The sequence below is a fragment of the Armigeres subalbatus genome, chromosome 2, assembly GCF_024139115.2.
Source record: "Armigeres subalbatus isolate Guangzhou_Male chromosome 2, GZ_Asu_2, whole genome shotgun sequence".
Taxonomy (NCBI): Eukaryota; Metazoa; Arthropoda; class Insecta; order Diptera; family Culicidae; genus Armigeres; species Armigeres subalbatus.
In genome coordinates this window covers 176,975,432-176,997,744 of record NC_085140.1, presented here as the reverse complement: position 1 = coordinate 176,997,744, position 22,313 = coordinate 176,975,432, and the positions used below count along the sequence as shown (strand labels likewise).

General features: G+C 39.6%; 1 protein-coding gene across 5 annotated transcripts in view; it reads right to left on the bottom strand.

Moving 5' to 3' along the window:
- Positions 1 to 22,313, bottom strand: part of LOC134211266 (putative mediator of RNA polymerase II transcription subunit 15) — a 194,527-nt gene that overhangs the window by 134,988 nt on the left and 37,226 nt on the right. The window contains exon 3 of one of the 5 annotated variants that reach the window (XM_062687983.1): positions 12,244 to 12,380. The exons of the other annotated variants lie outside the window; for them this stretch is intronic. The gene's annotated coding sequence lies outside the window, so the exon portion shown is untranslated. The remainder of the gene's footprint in view (positions 1 to 12,243; positions 12,381 to 22,313) is intronic. 5 annotated transcript variants of the gene reach the window in all.

Here is a 22,313-nt window from a genome sequence, read left to right as displayed (position 1 = left end):
GTAATTGCAGGAACAAAAAGACGCACCGGAAATAACATATTTTCAATATCTACATACTTTGGGAGAATCGAACCGGCGAATCACCCGAAGTGAACCTGAATTGGAATACACTTTTTGACCATCGACCATGGCAGCTGAATGCAACTCCTTGCAATCCAGAATATCCACAGTAGATTGTAGGGCATTCTTTAAGCGACCTTTTCCTGCAAGTGCATACGTGCAGGTCAGGCTCGCTGCGTTTATCACGCCTTCAATTTCGACCTCCCGCGAGGGCACATAAACCAAATATTCTACATTATACAGTTGGTCTTTTGCGATAGCATTTGCATCCTGATATGTAGGTACGGTTACACGTAGTTTGTTCCGATTAATCTGATGAAAATCAGTTTTCGGAAAACGACGCGTCAAGTCGCGTTTGATTCCTAAAAAACCAATACTTTTCACTTTCTGCCGAAAGTAAACAACCTTAGGCCCAGGCGAAGAAGCCTGGTAGAATCGCATGCGAACGACATTGTCTTTGGGAGGCGTTTCGTCTCCGTTTTCTTCGTTTATGTAATATAACCCAAAATCCCCAAAATAATAATTTAAAAAAATAATATGAGAAAATACTAATAAGATTTAACTATAATAATAACAAAACAACAACAAAAACACAGAAAAAGCGAAATGAATTAATAATATTTCAGGCGAACTTTTTCGCTTTTTGGCCCACTGTAATCCACCGGTATCTAACTATAGGCAGAACACAAAACGGCACCACTGAAGTGTGGATGAATCGAGTTCAACGGGACAATGGGATGCAATATTTTACTTAGCCTGTTTGCTGCCTACTCCACCGAGTATTTAGGTAGCTTTTAGGTGACGGCGAGTGCTGTTGGTCGTCACAGTAATGCTTTCAGAAAAAAAAAACCAACTTAATTCACCGAGTGGTGATACCACCTTTCTCGCATTTAGCCAAGACACCAACCTCATATGGCGCTTATACAGTTCGATTCCATTGTCTTAATAGCTTTTAAACGCAATAGTTTATCGTTATCAAATTCAATAGTGATCAACAAGGCTTTGTCCCCTGTCGAATGCAACCTGTTGCGAGAAAATCGGTTAAGAATTTCTATCTGAAAAAGTGGCCAATGTTTTTCGGTTTTTGTGCGCACACACACACACACACACACATACACATGGACAGACAGACATTTGTTCAGCTAGACGAATTGAGTCGATTGGTATATAACATCATGGGTCTCCGAGACTTCTATAAAAAGTTCGATTTTGGAGTGAAATGATAGCCTTTCGGTACAACTTTGTTGTACGAGAAAACCAAAAAGAAACTTCACCCTCTCATGAGACTGCAATAGCATTGCTAAGATAGCTCGCTTCCTTCATTAGTCGGCAGGATAGATCACCTTGTGACTAACTAACTTTTAACTCGCGTAGGCAACTAATGATATAAAAACAACCCCGATCGTGGGGAAAAAAACTCCACCGATTAAAAGAGAAAAGAGCGTCACGTGATGAGACACGGATGTAAATACGTCCCGCTCGTCCAGAAACACGACAAGGGATGATGTTATCAATGTCGTCGGCCAAACCAAATAACTGGACGGACTTCGTGAAAATCATACCATTCGTGTCAATCCCTGCCCTTCGTATTACTCCCTCCAACGCGATGTTGAATAGCAGACACGAAAGAACATCACCTTGTCGTAACCCTCTAAGCGTTTCGAAGGGACTCGAGAATGCCCCTGAAACTCGAACTACGCACATCACCCGATCCATCGTCGCCTTGATCAACCGTATCAGATTATCCGGAAATCCGTTTGATCCGCATGATCACCTAGCTTCAAAAACACTTTTGAAACATGCTGTCGTCATTGGCAGCAAAATCAAATTTCCATGAAGAATTTGAAAATTTTCCTTTTAAAATTAGGAAATTGCCAAAATATGTATTTTATGGAAAATTTTGTAATTGTTTATTGCTAATATTGATTTATTTATGGAAATTTTGTATTTTTTTCCGTGGACCATTTTGATTTTTTTAATGAAAAATTCTTCTTCTATAATTGCAAGTTTGCTATTAAAAGTGCTAATTTATTTTTGTTTTGTGGAAAATTCTCAATTGTTTGTGGAAACTTTGCATTATTTGTGGAAATTGTATATTTATTTATTGCTCATACCCTGATTCCTTTATTGGCAATTATATATTTTTTTATGGAAAATTTCTAATTTTTTAGGGGGAGTTTTTATTTAAACCGTCATTACTCGCACGACAACTTATGGTGAACAATATATCCTTAAAAATAAATACATAATGTCATATGACTATTTGGAAAAAATAGCTCAGAATCAGTTCAATCAAAGTTAATTGCCTATTTCCGGGGATTAGACCACCCGACTTGGACATTAATTTACAATGTTGTGAAAACTCATATGTGAATATGTACATTATGTGGATGATATTCATCATCATCAGTGAATACTGATCTATTGAATGGTGCAATACCAGCTTTGCGGAATCCATTTACTGCAACAGAGACTAAAGTTGAGCGAAGATAAGCTTTTCCGAACAGCTCACTAACTTCGTTGAGCGTGATAACTTTGCCGGGATACTTTTTCAAATACTTTTAGGATGCTTGATTCAAATTAGTTTTCAGGGGTCCCATAAAGCTGATATTAAGCGGCTGGAGTTTGTGGCTGCAGTGGGGAGGTAGAGATACCACTGTGACATGCAAACGCTTGACTTTTTCAAGGAATTCCAAGTTTTTGGTATGGGACGCATGTCCATCTAGTAGCAGCAGCACAGGATTTTCCATTGTAGGTCGTGCGTGCTCCAAAAAGTGGTCAAACCACGAAGAAAAGTCGTCAACTGTCATCCAGCCTATCTTGTTGCAAATGAATTTCGTTTCCGGAGGCGCTTCTCTTTTCAATTGTTCCGTCAATCGTGCTCTGGGGAATATAAGCATCGGCGGGATGTAGTTTTCCGCTGCAGACATGCATAAGCAAGCCTACCTGTCGCTTTCCTCGTAGGGAGATAACCCTTGACGTTTTTGTTGGGACCTGAAACATGAACATATGTTCATGGACTCTCCCGTACTTTCGTTTCGTTTCCATCATAAAGCGATCCTAAAATAATTAATATTTCGATGCGAACATTCACCAAAATTTCCACGGCCTATTATCGTTGAATACAAATAATAATAAACACCCCACTTGAATTCAGGAAGAACACTTTTGTGCTTGTTACATCGTTAATGGCCTTGGCGTCAATCATGCAAGACATCATATCAACCTTAATCCATATTTTATTGACTCTCGCTTGGCATTCCGTACGTTTGAGATTTTTAATCTAATTTTAAATTTGATTCACTACTAGTTCTGTCAGTACAGCCGTTTCTTTCTGAAATATCAGTTTTAATGGACGACATAATGAAACAGATCCTTCGTAGACCGTTGTTTCAAATAATCTCCTGGACTGATGGAGAGCTTCTGTAATTTTCCAAATACGTAGTGGGACTAGCAACAAGGTAAATATATGGAAGTCACAATACATCCTCTCTGATGGCACCTTCTTTAGAATCGTCCTTATGAAAAAAATGTTGCTTGTAACGGGAATGGTTGGAGCTCTCACCACAGCTCCATTTTATCACCTGCAGGTTTGGGGGAGTGGAGGGTGTGGTTGTGCATTTTGGGACTGTTCCGTTAAATGCTTCTTCGCAATTTGTGTTACACATTATTACAGATTGCGGAAGCTGTGCTGTCCACAGTGCCGGTGGTGCGGATAATGTATTTTCCTCCGAGGACGAGCTTCAGCATTCAATCGAGACTGACGGGTTGTTCGTCACGTGACACCGCTTCTAAAACAAAACAGACAAAAAGTCAGCCTTCGTTTCAAGACATAAACTTGGCCAAAGACGCTTAACCATGTGATCGATTAAACTCTGCAATGGAACCTCACCTGATGATTGAACAGAATTATCTGGAAATAATTAGTCAATATGATACACATCAACAACTAAATTAGTTTTAACAAAAATTACCGTTGGAATAACACTTTGATTTGGCATCTCTAACATGATTGTAAGCTAACAATAGAGCGCTTATTCAACTAAAAATAGCCTTCTTCAGCTAAAAATCTAGCTTCTTCAGAGACACCAAAGACACCAATAAATGTTAGAATATTGTTCTTTAGCAAACCCACTTTGACACAAAAACTCAAGACCATCTTCTGGTGTATATAAACTATCCTCAGCAGCATGGCGGGCAGTAATTGTGTGTACTTTAACCTTCCTAATGCATTAGAAAAAAGTTACACATTGAACCCAAGATTTCATCTCGATCACAAAAACTCAAATTTCAACCGGTTTTCGATATTTAGGCACCAAACGAAAGCTGTAGATTCCAATAACAAGCCCACGGGGTGATTCATCCAAATTGATCACCATTGACCATTCAATACGACTTATCTGCTTTTGTAAACAAAGATTCAAACGAAGATTTAACGAATCTGATAGCTCTCCCACGTAAACCAACACCATCAACAGGTAGCGGAATCCTTCACCTACCTATTGATAGTGTTGGTTTGCGTGGGAGAGCTATCAGATTCGTCAAATCGTCGTTTGAATCTTTGTTTACAAAAGCAGATAAGTCGTTTTGAAAATTTTGTCTTGATTTGATGGATTCAATGATAGATTGCGAACAAATCTCGCTTAACTTTTCAAAAGGACCTAAGTAACATTTTTTCATGAATTAATTTGAGTACTGCAATCAAAAGCTTTCATGTTTCATGTTTTCAAATTAATTCATGAAAAAAATGTTACTTAGGTCCTTTTGAAAAGTTAAGCGAGAAATATTGTTGTTTTTGACTACCTACTTGGCGTAATAACCAAAAGTAAGAAAGCCGTTTGGTGGCATAATTGCGTTTAGGTCTTCAATATATGAATATTTAAATCGATAAATGTGCTCAACCACATCATAATAGGCTTAGGTTTGAGCCACATACCCTAATTCTGCAATCTTCTATTTAGGCTATCAATAGAATCGAGCGAAATGGACTTTATGTTCGGCAAATTTTCCTAATCTTAGCTCTGGTGGTGGATGCTTTTTCAGCCCATGAAAGGTTGGTGCATTATTCACTATAAATCGTTTGTAAAAGCCGTAAGGTAGGCAATTATAATGTGCTGCTTCAAATGGAAATCGTAAGCTGTATTTTGGCAACGAGTGCTCCAAATATTGTCAAACAAGGTTTTGGTAAATCGTATCGCAATGAAAATTGCGAATTTAATATGAATGCTAAAATAGTGTGATTGTTTTCATCTAATGTGCGAAAATTGATAGGGGGAATGACGGCTTTGGCAGGTTTTGTTCTATTATTGGCAGGGGTTTTTTATGACTGACTAGGCTCAAATTTGACCTAAACATTCTTTGCATATCAAAGAATATTGTGGCCAAATTTCATAAAATTTGGTCGACAAAAACCCCCCTGCCAATAATAGAACAAAACCTGCCAAAGCCGTCTTTCCCCCTAGGTAAATCCATTCATCGTCGAGTTGCGTTGAACGGTGCAAATGTTTACGAGTTTGTCATCAGAAAATCATTAGTAAAGTAGCAGTAAAGCTGATTATTAACATGATCAACATAAAACATTATTCATGATGTATTTTCCACAAACACAAAACTACCTCTTCGAGATTTTTCTCAGCGTTTTTCACAAGTGGTTACAGCATAGGGGAACCGCTCCTTGAATTCATACCATGTACCCAAATCAATACCATTCGAAAACAAAGAATTGATGCGCAAATTGTTTTGTTTCTCATTTTTGTGATTTTTTTCAGCAGTGAGCACGCCGGATAACAACAAAACACCGCACAAATTGAGCCTAAATAGCCTGTTTTACGAATGTTATTGATATAGGAGCATGTTATTAATAATGGAACAGATACCCTAGTTGTTGACGTATCTCATGTCCGTATTTACATGAATTTTTCAACTTAGCAACAGTAGTCGAATCTTCGTTGGTTACAACTGTACAGCCCTGCCGTCCTGATTAGTCACGCTTAGTCGACAACTAAGAAGCTTTCTACTAAAGCAAAAATTTGTTTTGGTCTATTTTAGCTAATTGAAACTCAGATTCGCCTACATAGGTCTCAGTATGATAGTTACTATCAACTGATTGTACAAAAATAGTAAACCAATCGGTTTTACCGTACGACTTCGCACTACCGGCGCCCTCATGTGTCGCAGTTGAGCGCTGTTAGTTACTATCAACTCCCCCAAAGTCAACATGTTGTGCATCCGCGAGTACGGCTTCGCACTACCGGCGCCCCCATGTGTCGCAGTTGAGCGCTGTTAGTTACTATCAACTCCCCCAAAGCCAACATGTTGTGCATCCGCGAGTACGGCTTCGCACTACCGGCGCCCTCATGTGTCGCAGTTGAGCGCTGTTAGTTACTATCAACTCCCTCAAAGCCAACATGTTGTGCATCCGCGAGTACGGCTTCGCACTACCGGCGCCCTCATGTGTCGCAGTTGAGCGCTGTTAGTTACTATCAACTCCCCAAAGCCAACATGTTGTGCATCCGCGAGTACGGCTTCGCACTACCGGCGCCCTCATGTGTCGCAGTTGAGCGCTGTTAGTTACTATCAACTCCCCAAAGCCAACATGTTGTGCATCCGCGAGTACGGCTTCGCACTACCGGCGCCCTCATGTGTCGCAGTTGAGCGCTGTTAGTTACTATCAACTCCCCAAAGCCAACATGTTGTGCATCCGCGAGTACGGCTTCGCACTACCGGCGCCCTCATGTGTCGCAGTTGAGCGCTGTTAGTTACTATCAACTCCCTCAAAGCCAACATGTTGTGCATCCGCGAGTACGGCTTCGCACTACCGGCGCCCTCATGTGTCGCAGTTGAGCGCTGTTAGTTACTATCAACTCCCCCAAAGTCAACATGTTGTGCATCCGCGAGTACGGCTTCGCACTACCGGCGCCCTCATGTGTCGCAGTTGAGCGCTGTTAGTTACTATCAACTCCCTCAAAGCTAACATATTGTGCATCCGCGAGTACAGTTTTGCACTGCCTTCTCTAATATGGGTCTTGATTCTGCATCGAAAGTTTCTTATTGCTCACCTAAAATCGCATTCCAACATCCCCTGAAAACATATTTAATTTTGGGATACTCGGATCATACAGCCCTGCCGTCCTGATTAGTCACGCTTAGTCGACAACTAAGAAGCTTTCTACTAAAGCAAAAATTTGTTTTGGTCTATTTTAGCTAATTGAAACTCAGATTCGCCTACATAGGTCTCAGTATGATAGTTACTATCAACTGATTGTACAAAAATAGTAAACCAATCGGTTTTACCGTACGACTTCGCACTACCGGCGCCCTCATGTGTCGCAGTTGAGCGCTGTTAGTTACTATCAACTCCCCCAAAGTCAACATGTGCATCCGCGAGTACGGCTTCGCACTACCGGCGCCCTCATGTGTCGCAGTTGAGCGCTGTTAGTTACTATCAACTCCCCCAAAGCCAACATGTTGTGCATCCGCGAGTATGACTTCGCACTACCGGCGCCCTCATGTGTCGCAGTTGAGCGCTGTTAGTTACTATCAACTCCCCCAAAGCCAACATGTTGTGCATCCGCGAGTATGACTTCGCACTACCGGCGCCCTCATGAGTCGCAGTTGAGCGCTGTTAGTTACTATCAACTCCCCCAAAGCCAACATGTTGTGCATCCGCGAGTACGGCTTCGCACTACCGGCGCCCTCATGTGTCGCAGTTGAGCGCTGTTAGTTACTATCAACTCCCCAAAGCCAACATGTTGTGCATCCGCGAGTACGGCTTCGCATTACCGGCGCCCTCATGTGTCGCAGTTGAGCGCTGTTAGTGGCTTTCAGCTGCCTCAACGTCAACATGTTGTGCATCCGCGAGTACGGCTTCGCACTACCGGCGCCCTCATGTGTCGCAGTTGAGCGCTGTTAGTTACTATCAACTCCCCCAAAGTCAACATGTTGTGCATCCGCGAGTACGGCTTCGCACTACCGGCGCCCTCATGTGTCGCAGTTGAGCGCTGTTAGTTACTATCAACTCCCCCAAAGTCAACATGTTGTGCATCCGCGAGTACGGCTTCGCACTACCGGCGCCCTCATGTGTCGCAGTTGAGCGCTGTTAGTTACTATCAACTCAGTACAGTTTTGCACTGCCTTCTCTAATATGGGTCTTGATTCTGCATCGAAAGTTTCTTATTGCTCACCTAAAATCGCATTCCAACATCCCCTGAAAACATATTTAATTTTGGGATACTCGGATCATACAGCCCTGCCGTCCTGATTAGTCACGCTTAGTCGACAACTAAGAAGCTTTCTACTAAAGCAAAAATTTGTTTTGGTCTATTTTAGCTAATTGAAACTCAGATTCGCCTACATAGGTCTCAGTATGATAGTTACTATCAACTGTGTGTACAAAAATAGTAAACCAATCGGTTTTAAATGCCCCACCCCCTTCCCCCTCCCATGGCTCTCTCTTGGATTCGAACCAAGAGCATCAACAAAACCGCCAGATTGATGCGTGTACGCTATCCACTCGGTCACGGTTAACTTGAAAGTTATTACTGTTATAAAATGAAGCCTCGCTTGTCTGAAAAGTCAGAAAGTCGGTGAGCGTTGGTTCTGCGCTCTCCACCCTCATTCGTGTTAATTGCAGGGGTCTGCGAAGCGGCCATGTTTTTGATGCCAGCATCAAAATCATCGATTAATTTAACACGAAGACGTAATCATAGTCATCGAAAACCTCCCATTGGAAATATGTTTCAAATATCGTGATATTTTGGCGAAGTAGAGCGCTTGGTGCCGATCGAAATATGAAAATTTATTAGGGAAGATCCATTAATTACGTAACGCAAAAAATGGGCATTTTCAACCCCCCCTCCCCCCTATGTCACACTTTTTGTATGAAACATTTCAAAATTTTGTGTGGACCGTCACACTTTGCTCAACCCCCCCTCCCCCCTTTAAGCGTTACGTAATTTGTGGACGCTCCCTTAAAGGCATCAAAATTCTTGTTCAAACACACCTTGCATTCATACTTTCGCACAAGTTCTCGAAAAATGGTGAAAAATATTTACGTCCATTTGGAAAAAATCAGTTCGAAATAATGGTTTGTTTACAAAATAGAATTGTCAGTGGGAAACCCATTTTCAATAGAACAATGGGAAACTCAAAGATGTTGGCTATTGTCAAACGTAGTGGGTAGGATTGGGGGTGCCAGATACCTGGTTAATTGCTTCGGGTAGTGAGCTACCATGGTCTGCTAGAGAGAGCGAGTACGCGCAAAATCGATGTTGCAACTCACGCGATGCAAAGTTTATAGTACGATCTTGATGTGCTTGACTACAGGTGTGGGCAAAAGATATTTTAGTTACCAGATAAAGATTGTCGCTGTCGTCGCTGTCCGGAACAACTTTTGCTGGCGAGGATATGGGAGCTAAATGTCAAAGAAGGAAAATCCATACGATTTGACAGCTTGGTACCCAACATGTTCCGGACAGCAGAACAAAGGGAACCGAAGCGACAATCTTTATCTAGTAACTAAAATATCTTTTGCGTGGGCACCCTAAAGTAGTATTTGTTCAACGAAAATTCTTTCTTTTGAGGGAGAAACTCTCAGCTGGGTTGCCGACGATGGCCAAAGGCGACCGAATGTGACGTCACGTCTGGTATACTCAGTACAATTTTTATAACAGACGTGATGTTTCACTACGCCCGCCCACTACTGTTACATTTTGTTAAGAAAATTATTTTAAGCTTTTTAGTGGAATGTCTTCACTTGTCATAAGACGAGTTTGTACAATCCCATTGAATTCCACCACTTAAGTTGAGTCAAGTACGAGACACTGAAGACGGCCTTACTGTTGAGGTCGAAATACGTATCTGTCAAGATACAATTAAGTGGTGGAATTCAATGGGATTGTACAAACTAGTCTTATGGCAAGTGAATGTTTACATTATTTTTTCGACTAATACAGACTTAGAGGACTTTGGCCCACACCTTTACTGAAGCACATCGATATAAGCTCTTACAAGCTGCTTTTCTATTCTAAATATATAAAAATGATTCCTTTGAGGCAATATAACTCCCAAACGGATGTACTTCTCATGAATCGATTTGTATTGAGATCAGCTGTGTTTATATTTATGAAGATTGAACATTTTGCCGGGAAAGTTGGAGTATAATTAGAATACAACGTTTTCATGTGTTCTGGAGAAAGCCATCAAGCTCGAACTTAAATCCATCTATTAGGGGGAATGACGGCTTTGGCAGGTTTTGTGCTATTATTGTCAGGGGGGTTTTTTATTATGCTCAAATTTGGCCTAAACATCATTTGCCTATCAAAGAAATTGTGGCCAAATTTCATAAAATTTAGTCGACAAAAACCACCCTGACAATAATAGTACAAAACCTGCCAAAAGTGCTAGCTAGCTAGAGTGCGGCGCTACAATCAACTAAACGATTGACAGTTAGATCTTAGTTCTCAATAAATACATTTAATACTGGTTTCGCACTAAAGCCTTCTTATGTTATTCGGCTATCTTGATGAGCTTTCTATTGTTGATAATTTAAATAACATGTTATTCAGGCCGTAGTGCGAACATAGTATAAAGACATCAAATTATAGTCGTATCACCGCTCATAAAAAAAAATCTACTGGTTCGCTTATTTTTAGTCACAACGAAAAATATGCGTCAGATAGTCGCCCAAACAACATACCTCCAGAAAAAAGTAACTTTGTTATTTTTGAAGATTTGGTCATTTGGTGTTTGTGTGTGCACAAAGAAATCTCACCCCTTTTTTCGGGCATTTATCCTTAATTATTTAGTCGCAACAAGTTGCATTTGACGAAGAATCCTGCTCCATTGTTTCCTATTTAAAATCGACCACACCATGGGCTCAAAAGTTATGGCAAAAATATTTTTTTATATGTAAAACCCGTGCAAAAAAATCCTAATCATTTTTCGGGCACTCCAGTAGTAAACATTTTTTTAAATATTCCTGGAACACCGTAAAAAATGCCAAAAAGTTGTTTTACCCCAGTTTCCCCTAAGTCATATAAAAAATCGATCCGATCGCACTATGGGCTCAAGAGTAAAGGCTAGAATATTATTTTATAAGCAAAACTTGTGCAAAAATCTCACTTATTTTTCGGGCAATTAACCTAAGCCGATTTGCTTGCAATAAATTTACATTCGGCAGCAATCTTTACAATGCAAAATTTTCAATTTAAGCGAAGGTGAAAAATAAGTCCCTTTTACCTATTAGTGTTATTAGAGACTTCTCTTACATGTTTATCAATTATTTTGAATAAGAGAGAAATGCATCATCATCAGTAGGTGGTTTAATTAGGGTTTTTTAGATGTTGCTGCCACGTATCATAATAAGCACAATTATGGGCTTCGTGGCCGTGTGGTTAGTGACGTCAGTTGTCTAGATGTAAGTGTTCAGTCTGTGCGACATCCGGTGATTCTGTCTTCTGTCTTCATAAACGCATATAGATGTGGATTGATGAAAAAATGGAATATATTCCCATGAAGTGCTACTTGGATCTCTCTAATGTATAACACTTTATGCATTTATTACATAGTGTATTTATTACACGAGAAAGTACCATTACCGCAAGGCGGTTTATTTATTTTGTTTTAGCTTAACTTAACTGTACATGTAAATGGTTGCACTACGATCCAAGTGAATAGAGGTTAGGATTTACCACCTATTCTCAAAGTACACGTTTCAGCAGATAACAAATTGAGATCAATAATGGAGCTGCGGCCAAGTCCTTGCAGTCAGTTGGAAAATGAGAAGAATGTTAGTGTGGATTTATTGTAGCTACGAGAGACCGAGAATACCTCTGCATCTCCACAATTACCACGGAAAGGAAGTTTTGTTAATTGGGTAGGGTAGATAAACTGAAGCATAGGTCGAGGATTCACCAAGGAAGTGGATATAGTCCGTGCCACTTTAAAAATAGGGACGAGCCTGGGATCGAACCCACGATCTCCTGCTTGTAAGAGAAAAGCGGCAGTAACTAGACCACCGATAAAAAGTTATTGATTCGCCATACACACACCATAGCAAGCAAAGCATGCATTTGCATGCTTGTGTAATACCTATATTGTGTAGAATCACCCTATAGTCAAAATAAAGATCATAAACCAAATATTGCATATATTAAGATCATAATATTATAAAGAATAACTTACGACAAATTTACGCCAATTAGCTGTATCATGCCGCCGATGTCCCAGAATTCCAACTGTTCTACGACCATGCTGCCATACTGCTGCCGCTGATAAACGATCCTTTTAAACGAATTGACGTGCACGTGATATGCACTCCGCTAGACAAAACAGAAAATTTCCACTCTTACACTTTGTGAAACTCTCGACGATCAAGAGTGTCAGTCACTTAATCGCACCAACACGCACTATAAAATTCTTTCAAACTTCGGGAAAATTCTTCTGATCGAACTGGTTTGCTAAGCGATAGCACGTTGCAACACACATTTATCACGTAAATATTTTCTCCTGCACAAAGCATAAATCAGCATAAATCTTATTAACACAGCAGGAAAACACTTTTGCACTTCGCATTAGTGCGCCAAGCACCAACATTATTTCTGCTAAATTAAGCAAGTATAACATTTTCCTTATATAACTTAAATAACTCATAGGCATTAGCTGGAACTGATGTGCCAACCAACAGCGATCCACTTTGCGAATAATGCCTGATCACATCACAATACTCCTGAACGAAGGAACGTGCAAATTCACCCTAATTTATAAAGAACAATGAACCAATACGAACTTCAAAACATATTCTCGATAACAAAACACTGAAGAAGTTACCAAGTTTTAACCGAAAATTAAATTTACACATTTATGGGATTATTAAATTTTTCCATTCACTAGTAAAAGTTGTGTAAATTGTATAATTTATTGGAAATCTCTGGATGAATGTTTGGAGGAATTTCATATAAAATTTCTTAAAGATTTTTTGGTGCAATTCATGAAGAATTTTTTGGAAGAAATCTCTGGGTAGCTTCCGGCGGAATTCCCAAGGGAGTTTGCAGGAGAATTCTTGGGGGAATTGCCGGGAAATTTCTGAAGGAATTTCGAGGAATTTTCTTTAAAAGTTTTGAAATAATTTTCGAAGGATTGTCTGGGTAATTGACGGAGAAATTCCTGAATAAATTTCCGGACGAGTTCTAGGGAAACTTCTGCAGAATCTCTTGGGGGAAAATTTCCGGAAGAATGTTCGAAGGAATTCTTTAGCAGGATGTCTTGAGTGAATTGATTAGGTGTTTCTGGAAGAATTTCTGAAAGAATTTCCAGAGAAATACCAGGACTTTGTGTAGAAATTTACGGAGGAAAATTTGGATAAATTTCCAAAAGAAATCTGCGAACATTTTTCGAACAAATTTCCGAAAAGAAAAATTATTTTGAGCTTTTTAGTGGAATGTCTTCACTTGTCATAAGACGAGTTAATACAGTCCCATTGAATTCCACCACTTAATTGTATCTTGACAGATACGTATTTCGACCTCAACAGTAAGGCTGTCTTCAGTGTCTCGTACTTGACTCGACTTCGAGTCGGAGTCTTCTAATTATTTAAATTTATTTAAAATTATTAACGAACTACCAATTCCATCCAATTTATACAGAAATTATACCTTAAATGGAATCATCAATGGAATTTTCGGAGGAATTCCTAGATCAATTACCGAAGAGATCCTGAAAGAATTCCAGTGGAAACTTCAAAATTTTCCCTGAGAGATCCCGGAAATTTCTCCGGGAGTTCCTGTGGAATTCGTCCAGGAGTTCCACCGGCAGTTACTCCAAGAATTCCTCCAGGATTTTCTCCGAGAATTATTTAGTTCCTACGGGAGTTCCTCTGAATATCTAGAGAATTTCCTCCGGGAAATCATTCAGGCTTTCTTTCTAGAATTCATTTAGGCTTCTTCAGGAATTTATAAAGAAATTCCTCCAGAAGTTCCTCCGAGAATTTCTCTGGGAGCTCCTCAGGGAATTCTCCGGGAGGTCCTCTGATGATGATAATGATAATCCAGCTACATACTCCTACAAAGGTTTCAGCTAGACGAGATTTATCTATTAGATGAATTCTCCAAGATTTTTCGAGTTCCTCCGGGGTTCCTCTGAAAATTCTAACGGGAGTTTCTTCACAAATTCTTCCAGGAGTTACTTCGAGAACTCCTCCGAGAGTTCCTCCCGCAATTCATCCGGGAGTTTCTCCGGGAGTTCCTGCGGGAAGTCCACCAGGTGTTCCTCGCCAAATTCCTCCGGGAGCTCCACCAGTAGCTCTTTCAGGAAATCATTCAGGCTTTTTTCAGGAAATCATTTAGGCTTACTTCACAAATATAACTGGAAATTCCTCCCGAAGTTCTTCCGATAGTTTCTCTGGGAGGTCCTATAGGAATTCTTCTAGGAGTTCTTCCTGAAATTCATCTGGGAGTTTCTCCGGCAGTTCCTTCGGGAATTCCACCGGGAGATCCACCGGCATTTTATCCGAGAATTCTTCCGGAAGTTTCACCGGCAGTTCCTCCGGGTAATTTTTTGAGGAGGAACTTCCAGAGTAATTTCCGGAGGAATTCCAGGGGAAATTTCCAGAAGAATTCTCGGTGGAACTGCCGGTGGAACTTCTGGAGGAATTTCTTCAAGAGCTACAGGAACGATTTCCGGAGGAAATTCTGTAGGAATTCCGGAGGATCTCTCGAAAGAACTCCCTGATAAACTTCCGTAAGAATTCCAGGAGGTACTCCTGGAAGAATTCTTAAGGGACCTCCCGGAGGAACTCCCAAAGAAATTCTCGAAGGAACTTCTGGAGGAATTTGTAGATAAATTCCTAAAGAAAGCCTGAATAAAATCCCGGAGGAATTACTGGTGGAACTCCCGGAGGAATTTTCAGAGGAACAGCCGGTGTAAAACTCAAAATTGAATTTCTTGAGGAACTTCCAAAATCCCATTTCCCGTGAAATTCCTGCCAAATATCTTCCAGGAATTCCCTGTGAAGTTCCTGGGGATTCCTGGAGGAATTCTTAGAAACCCCTTGGAGGAGCTTCCGGAGGAACTCCCACAAGCACTTCCGGAGGAATTCCTGAAATAATTATTGGTGAAGTTCCTGAAGGAATTTCCGGTGTAATATCTGAAGAAATTCCAGGAACAATAGCAGGAGGAAGAGAAATTCCCGGATGGAATCCTGAAAGTATTTGCAGATGAATTGCTGAAGTCCTGGGGTTTCTTTAGAAGAAAATCCTGGAAGAACTCTTAGAGGAACTCTCAAATTAATTTCCGAATAAAATTCTGTAATAAATTTCGTGTGAAGTCCGGAAAGAATTCCAGGACGATTCCACGGAAAATTCCTGAGAAATTCCTAAAGGAATTCCTGGAGAAGTACCTGAAGGAATTCCCAGAAAAATACCTGGAAGAACTTCCGGGAAATACTTAGACGAATTCCTGGAGAAATTACTAAAGAAATTTCTAGAGGAATTCTTGGATGATATTCTGAAGTAATTGCGAAAAGAATTCCAGAATGAAATCCTAGAGGATTTCGCTATGTAATTTATGTAGGTATTCCTAGGGCCCTCCTTAGCCGTGAGGTAAGACGCGCGGCTACAAAGCAAGACCATGCTGAGGGTGGCTGGGTTCGATTCCCGGTGCCGGTCTAGGCAATTTTCGGATTGGAAATTGTCTCGACTTCCCTGGGCATAAAAGTATCATCGTGTTAGCCTCATGATATACGAATGCAAAAATGGTAACCTGGCTTAGAAACCTCGCAGTTAACAACTGTGGAAGTGCTTAATGAACACTAAGCTGCGAGGCGGCTCTGTCCCAGTGTGGGGATGTAATGCCAATAAGAAGAAGAAGATTCCTGGAAAAAAATATGGAAGTTATCCCGGAGGTATTAAAGGAAGAGTGCCTATAGGTACTCCCGAAGAAGTTCCTAGCAGAATTTCCTAAGAATTTTTTTTTATAGATTTACAAGTGTAATTATGGAGCGAAGCTGGAGGATTTCCGTCATAAATTTCTGAAGAAACTTCTGGAGGAATTATGGGAGGAAGTTCCGTATGTATTCTTGAAGGAACTCTCGAATGGATTCCTGAAATAAATACCGTAGTTTTTCTGAAAGAATAGCTGAAGAAATGTCTGAGAAGAAAAAGAAATCTTCAAGGAATTTTCTTATGAATTTCATAAAAAAAATTTAGTGAAGGGTTTCTATAAAAATTTTAGGAGGAATTACAATTATATGAGAAGGATTTTCGAACGATTTCCAGAGGAATTCGTGGACAACTTTCCGGAGGAATATATGAAGTTCCCGGGGATTTTCTAGAAGGATTTCTTGTAGAAACATATTATTTTGTAGGAGGTAGAGAAAGGGAAAATATCGCATCAAGTATGAAAACCTCAAGGAGAAAATGAGATAACGACAAAGTAGATGAAATAAAAAAAAACGGTTCATGAATTTCTTAGTGAACACCTAGAAAGTCAGAAAACCACTAGATAAGATTTAAAATTAGGTTGGATTATAAATTATGTACGGATCTTCAGATCTGATGACCAGATAAATACCATGTTTTGATTCACTTCAAATTTGTTTTATTTTTTAATGAACCATTGTTAATAAATATCAAAAATCTTAGCAATGAAAATATAGGTTACTTGGTTGTTTGCTTGATTTTCGTCAGCTTCAATGCGCTAAATTTAAATGTTTCCAAACCAGACGCGCCCGACGTTGTGACACTGATAATTTAGAACATTTAGTACAACAATGCGTTACGCGTCACACACTATTGCGCTACTATTGTACAATAGCAACGCACTATTGTAATCCAGCCTTGACCAACCAACAGAAGAGACTATTCGGCAATCCTATGGTCAGCTAGCTAATGGGTTTTCCACAACATAAAAAAACTCACAATCACTTCACGTAATCCTGCATACCCTAATAAGTTTTTGGGAATCATTCGAAGTTCAACCACCTATTTCTGAATATGATTGGATCATGTGCACATGTTTAGGGAAATTCATTTCAGTACCCGTTCAATCTTTAAACCGTTTAGGGGGGGGCGACGAACCCCCGGCCCCCCTCTAGCTACGCCCTTGCAAACATTGAAAAGGAATCTGGGAAATTAGGCACTTTCTGAAAAAAATACAATATCCGACAAGACGAGCCTTTCATTGTCAGATAAGGGTATTAGTTTTGTAGGAAATCGTATACATTTCTAGCATGAAAAGTCGAATGTCCACATAAGAGACACTTTTTCAATACCCACTAATTCGCTAATACACTGCGTCAAGTAGATTTAAGACACCCCTTTATTTTTTTTAATTATGCTGGAAATTTATAAAAGTTTCTTTCAAATTCAATTTAAACTCATTTATTTCATTTTATAACAAAGTATTTTTGAGATAAAGTTTAAGTTTGATATACAAGTGGGCAACTATAGCAAAAATTGTTTTTTGACTTGTCAAAAAGATTTAAGACACGCCCGCCGATCTATTTCAAAATCATCCATATTTGAGACAGGCAGTGTTGCAGCGATTCTTCAATACTTGATTGGGCCTCCATTCTTATTAATAACTGCAAAAACTCTGTTTGGCACACTGTTAATTAAATTTTTGGTGATTTTCGGCTCAACGGAATGCCAAGCTTCTTCAATGGCAGTCTTGAGCTCTGCCACAGAAGAGTAACGTTTATTATTGGCATATACACGACGTACTAGAATTCCCCATAAATTTTCTATTGGATTGCAGTCGGGTGAACGGGCTGGCCATGGAAGAACATCGATTTTTTTCTCCTTCAACCACTTCATCGTCTCGGTGCTCTTGTGGATCGATGCATTGTCTTGCTGGAAAATCAGCTTAGATCGCGAATAACGCCGTTTGAAAGGCAGAAGATTCGCTTGAAGGACACTGATGTAATCCTTGCTGTTCATTTTACTGGAAGTGAACGCTAAATCCAGCTTTCCACGGGAGCAGAAAGCACCCCACGCCATACAACTTCCTCCTCCAAAGTTCCGTGTGGAAAAATGAATCTCATCCTTTCGTAAATCGCGCCAATATGAATTAAATCCATCTGGGCCATCGAGATTAAACTTTTTCTCATCACTGAAAATAACCTACGTGAATAAAAAAAAATGTATTAGGTTGAGTATTAGGTAATGAACGCAAATAACAACCATCATGAATCTTTTAAATTTTAAAGAAATTACCAAGCTCCAGTCCCGGTTCATGTTAGCTTTGGCGAATTCCAGTCGGGCTACTTTATGTTCCGGTTTCAGGCAAGGCACTCGCATCATTTTTGACGGCATATGTTCGGATTTTTCACAAGTACTTGTCGAATTGTTTCTCGAGAAACATTCAAATCGAGTTCGGCCTTGATTTGGCGGAGTGATTTCGTGGAGTTAGACGCCGTATTGACAATTTTTCTCTTGTCTCGAGTTGTTAGCTTCTGTTTGATAGTCTTCGGATAATTTTTGCCGTAGTTTTCCGGGTCTTGCAGAAAATTTCGAACAACGCATCGTGATCTACCAATATCTTTTGATATTTGCTTAATGCTCATGTTTTTCTTTCGATAAGCGAGTATTGTGTATTTTTCTTCTTGTGAAAGATACTTTCCTTTCGGCATGGTTCTAAAAAAACGCTCCAAAACTTCGAGAACACACTAAACTTGACCGATCTACAAGGTGTCTTATAAGTATTTGACACTCGAAAATGTTGTTTATATTCACTGGGTGGTTTAGACTGAGTATGTTTGCAAGTGTTGCCAAAAAATTATTTGTGAATGCTTTTTACGTGAAACTGGATTGAAAAATATATCGTTATACTAGAATTGTATGAGGTAATTGATGAATTTATGGGGTGTCTTAAATCTCCTTGACGCAGTGTATGTAGGCTAGTTTTGTATTTCTTGCAATATTTTCACCTCAGCACTATGGGCAAAGCTATTTTCTTTAGATCTCTGCTAAAAAATCCAGTATAGATGTCAGTATGGCTTTGTAATAATCGAGAGAGAAAGTAATCAAAAGGAGTTTCTTTTTTTTTACATACCACGTTTTTAAAAATCATGCTAGATTTAATGAATTTGGTGAAATCGAATTGTTTTAATGTGTAAAACAAGTTCTCATCAGAGATGAACCTCGGACTGCAAGTCTTAAGAAGGGTTCGTACACTATTTATACAACGCGAAAATTGACTATTTTCAATCCCCATCAACCCCCTCGTAGCGTTTGATAAAAGAGTTCTCAAATTGGAGACGAGCCAGCCTCGGGCTGAAAGTCTCCCTAATAAAGACAATAAAAAAAAGTTCTAAAATTTAAATAGTTCGTATCGTTCAGGCAGATACCCTCCCACCCTATAATGCGTTATCTAAGTTGTGAATGAGCCGTTACTGAAAAAACATTCTCACCGATTTACACCGCACCGTACCTATAGTACGACTGTCGACCGAAGCGATTCGCTTACTTTTACCGCGACGAAAATAAGTAGGTACTTACAAAATCTACACAACACGCACCGCACTAATAAATTATTTTTCTGGCTGTCCGAAGCAGAAAATGAACGCGCGCCCGCAACATTCAAAACCGTACTGACGAGCAAAACAAAACACGCACTAGGGTAGGAGTACCAGTTATAGTAATATTAGTATCTGTTTGATGTATATAATAATACGGAATACACTTTATGTAATCCAAGCGTTAACTAAAAGTATTTCTTTTCTACCTTTTGCTGTTATTTTTTTAAGGTAATTATCTACATTAGTTTTGCCGAAAAGTTGAGAAGGACAAGGATGTTATCAATCATTTAATAATTTGCGTTTGATCATTTAGCTGAATTTAGAAGCTGAATTTCAAAATGTGTTGTATCGTGGACTAGTGCGAAGGTTTTTTACAACTCTGCCTAACGGTTCGTTGTTTGAATTCCACTCGTAGCGGAGTTATAACTATAGTTTCAGTAACTTAGACTAAATGACAACAAAATTCCAATAATTTAGTTTAAGTTACTGCAACTAGCACTATAGCTCCGTTATTAGTTGAATTCTAACAACGAACCATTAGAAAAAGTTGTAGAAAAACCCTCGCACTAGAAGTTCACCATACAACACATTTTGAAATTCAGCTTCTGGAATGATTTAATGACAAACTACTAAATGATCGAACGCAAATTACTAAATGATCGATAACAGTAGCGATTTGGCATGTGTCTGTTTTCCACGCATGTGAGTTTAAAAAACCGATGATATTGGTGTCTCATTAGTTTATTAAAATAGGGCTCTGCACGGACGAATCTATTTCTCTTTCGTTCTTCATGAAATTTGAAATTGACTGGCCTTGTTGTTTTCTAATTTCTTAGCAGCGAAAAAGAGACAAAGCAGTCCGTGCAGTGCCCTATAGCCTTAATATATCACGGATACCACCGTTATTGGTACACTGACCCTACCGATGAACTGTGTGAATGCAACCGTAGCAGCACTGACAACCAAGCGAAAGAGTACCTGTCGCCGAAACGAGAGAGTGAGTACATACCAAATGCGTGATGGGAAGTGAGTGGAAAACAGTTCTGCCGCCGCCGGACAGTTGCGAGCGTAAGCAGCTACCATCATTATCATCATCATCATTAGTAATACGCGTTGCGCTTAGAAAACACCACGTGCATCTTGCCAACCATCTCTAGAATTTTTGGTTGAGGAGAGACATTCATGGTATTAATATGCGCCCCAGTGAATTGAAAGTCGTTCGTTCGACTTGAACGCGAATGAAGCGTCTTATAACAATTTTAGCACAGATAACAGACATCCAGGCTAGAACAAATTTCACTCAAAAAGCTGTGTAAATCAAAGTACGTTAGAATACTGACTGTGGCAATACGTCGTTTGGTGGCGCTAGGTGTCTTTCATGACGTCGTGTGTACTAGCTGTCACATTCCACCAAACAAACATTGCGCGCTAAAATGATACCAAGCTTGCCGCCTCTCCCAGCACATGCTAACTGTTGATGTTTATTTTTCATGCACTATGGAACCAATAAAGTTAAAAAACAAATTCAGCCAAACACATTTTCGTACCTTCAAGCAATTTGATTGTATTACCAAGTAGAGTTTCTGCTATAGCCACTTCCCATATTGGCGAATAAATATATGCTTATAATAGTATGTTCCGATTGAAATTAGTTAAAATTACTGTCCGAAGAGAGGCAATTATTCACTGCCGGAAACGCTAGTTAGATTTTTATACATAACCCGAATTAAAATACTAAAAGGGACATGAATGATAGAAAAATCATAAATATACTTGAGCACAAATTATGGCCTTTTCATCATTTTAGTGCTTCGCTGCTGGCTGTGACGATGATTCATAAGATTCAAAAGAATTGAAAATACAGGCAGAGGTGGTAGCTGCTGTTCACCAACGAAACATCTCAAGGAACATCCATAAATTACATAACGCTTAGAGGAGTGAGGGGGTTGCCTGAGATGTGAAATTCAGTAAAAATTCTAGATAAATTATTCAAAAAGTGTAACTGGGGAGAGGAGGGATCATACATGATCGTTCTGGCGTTACGTAATTAATGGATCTTCCCTCATCACAAAACAAACCATGTGCTCCTTGATGGCAGAGAAATCGCGTGCGTTAGTGTGAGAAAAAAACATCATATATGGAATTGAAACCAGAGTGAGGAGGAGGATCTGTTGTTTATATCCATGGTGTGTGGTGGCGCCTAAAATTTTGACAGCTTCTTGATGAGAGAAACTATGCGATGCCAGCGCCTCCACGAGATTGCCACTTGTGTTGCATTTTAAAACGTCCGTTAAATTCCTTACACACGATTGAGAACGGACTTGTATGTCTGTTCTCTGTGATTTTAGCAACATCAAGTAGAAAATGTCACACTTTTGACATGCCAATGGGTTGATCAATTCACTTGCCCAATTCAAACTTAATTTTAGAGTTATGTCTCAAATTTGATCGAACAGAAGTCCTGGTCTTTTCACTCTACTTAGGATTCAATCCAGGTAAAGACGGATTTGTAAAAACCATCTGAGAGTTAAGCGGAGGCGAAGAAATTGGACATAGTCCTTTACCTGCATAAAATAACAAATCTTCATTGTTGTGCGCTTTGTTCAAAATTTGAAATTGAAAAAGAATTACTTGAAATTTTGGTGTTCTGCCTTACTTTAGAAGGTTTGAATAAACAATATTAAAATCGATCAAACGTATTCCAATTATCTAGAGATGGTCAATCAAAGCCATATTTAAA